Below are 2,481 nucleotides of genomic sequence, written 5' to 3'. Positions count from 1 at the left end.
ATTACATTTGGAGAGACATTTGGTGATGATGTGGAATAATTAAATAATTATACTTTGGACATTACATTTGGAGGTTGGCAATAAAATTAAAATAATTGTATTCCACAGCAAGGTGAAAAGATAAATATCAATGCAAAACTGGTAAATAAAATTCAGAGGAAGAAATACATAAATGCATTAAAAGAATAATATGTCATGACTAAATGGGATTAGTTTCCTACTTGAAAAAAAAGTCACACAGCTAAGATAACTGGTTACACTTAAAATTCATGACCACAAATCTCAAATTGGCACTCAACACTGCTTGGCATCCTACTATGTTTCCCAGTAGGTCAGCTTATCCAATCCTTGCAAAGATCCCATCCCGTCCTCCTTTCTACTCATTCTCAGGTAATGATACTTCATATTTCATTGAGAAAATAAAAAAGATCACGTCTTTCTTATCTTCCCCCAAAATCCAATCTCTGAACCTACTACGCCTCTCTCCTATTTCTGTTCCTATTAAAAACCAGCCCCACACTTGTATTCTGAATCCTATATCTTCCCATCTTCTCAAGGAGTTGACTTCTTTAAAATAAAAATATTTCAAGATACTTTATTTTTAAAACAGATCAACACTAAGCTTTTGGCGTATTCTGCTGATGTACAAGCTGCAAATCCTTGCTCAGCAGCTGAGGAACACTCTTCAGTATCATGTTTGAAAAGTGAATAAAAATTCATATAAAACAAATATTCAAATTGTTTCCAGAGACACACAGATAAGTGTGACCCCATCTCCTAGTCTTCCACATCTATGCCAGCTCTAGTTACAAAGATGTTTCAAAATTAGCAGTAGTGAAGTTAAATTGTCCCCCCAAATCCTTTAATTCAAACTAAATTGACTGTTAGCAGCTATAGGAACAGCTTCTACACATTAACGCTAGCTGAAGCACAGGCCGCCAGGTGATGCTTCATCCCACTTTCCCAGGCACAGGACACAGGCAGAATGCTGACATCCTGCTCCTGTACTTCAGATGGGAAGTCCTAGTTTTGGATTTGCTGCATCAGTTGCCATGTTGGCCCTGACATCACATAGTAGATAGATGGTCTTTGGTTTGGGTCTCTTCTGCAGAAGGAGCTTCATGTGTGCACGATCATAAAGGATGCAATTAAATGATCCATATACTCCATCACTCTCATAAAGGTTTGTTCACTGGACTCAACATCATCAGAGCCTGTCTGTTCCTTTAATACTAGTTTTTTGGCAACGATATTAACTGTGAGCATGAAAGGTGATATGACATAATATCTGCCTGGCTCAGCTATGATTCTCACTCCTCAGTCTGAGGGAAAAAACTTGTCTAGTGTTGGGGGTTGGGGAAGGGGGTTGGTGACACCGGTGATATCTTCAAATTTAAGCTTTACATACTCAGATCCAGGGAAGCCACAACCAATATCAAGCAGATACAAGTTGAAACCAACCACAGCTCCCATGTCAATGACAAAATAGGCATCAGATACAGCCTACACGAAGGTCTCACGATTGGTACAGCCAATTCCCACATGGAAGCTGACACTAATGACATTAATATTTAGCCATTTCTAAAAGAAGTCTGCTGGTTTTGAGTGTGGCCCCAAATTTATCACTGAGACAGACAACAGACTCCTTTTGAATCATCAGTGGCAATCCACAAAACCAACTTTGCCTTTGGACATGCCCTGGCAACTTTCATCAATTCAATTTTGCTATCAAAAGTTGTCATCTGGACTCCATTATTATCAGGGTACCTACTCTGAGACACTTATTTAAAAGAATTTGCACAGATAATCCTCCTGAAGGCACCCTGAGACTGCATGAATTATATTTGTCTTGGTGGTACAGTCAAATCCTGCCCCAGTGGCAGCTAGAGTCCTCACTATGGTTCTCTTATCACTGTTTGACTGCATAAAAGGGGGTAACTGAGGAAGTGCATTTAAACATCTCATATGTTTCGTTAGAATGGCTCTCAGGTCTGTAACATAAAAGTCATCCTATCATCAGAAGAAATTTCATAAATTTCCTGTAAAATGTAACAAAATGGAAAACTAAGAGATGGAATTTTTAAAAATTACTGTCAGCTTCTCACAGAGGCAATTCTCCATAATTCCAAGTCCCACTGAAGATGTGTGTACCCTCTGTGCAGCTGGGGAAATGCTAATGATGAACACCAAATTTGCCATCTCAATGCACATGGGCACCACAGGACCACCCCATGAAGATGTCACAGCTGACCACACAGGACCGCTGGCCACCTGCATCAACCATCTGCCCAGTGCCTTGCTACCTCTTGCAGAGGACCACTGCCTGACCTCTGGTAAAGGGAACTGACAGTGACAGAGTACTTTACTTCTTTAATAAATTTCCCTTTTTCCTAAATCACTATTCTGTTACTCTCTCCTGCCTCTCCTGTATCTTGCCTATAAATATGATCTAACATTTCCTATCTTATAAAAAAGGAAAAG

The 2,481-nt window shown here is 39.5% G+C and overlaps 1 pseudogene; it reads right to left on the bottom strand.

Annotated features, from left to right (window-relative positions):
* Positions 1-906: 906 nt before the first annotated feature.
* LOC118935360 (ornithine decarboxylase-like) lies at positions 907-1,859 on the bottom strand (annotated as a pseudogene).
* Positions 1,860-2,481: the final 622 nt, after the last annotated feature.

This window comes from Manis pentadactyla, chromosome X, assembly GCF_030020395.1.
Source record: "Manis pentadactyla isolate mManPen7 chromosome X, mManPen7.hap1, whole genome shotgun sequence".
NCBI classification, from domain to species: Eukaryota; Metazoa; Chordata; class Mammalia; order Pholidota; family Manidae; genus Manis; species Manis pentadactyla.
The sequence above is the reverse complement of the archived record's forward strand: the minus strand, read 5'-3'. Positions and strand labels throughout refer to the sequence as shown.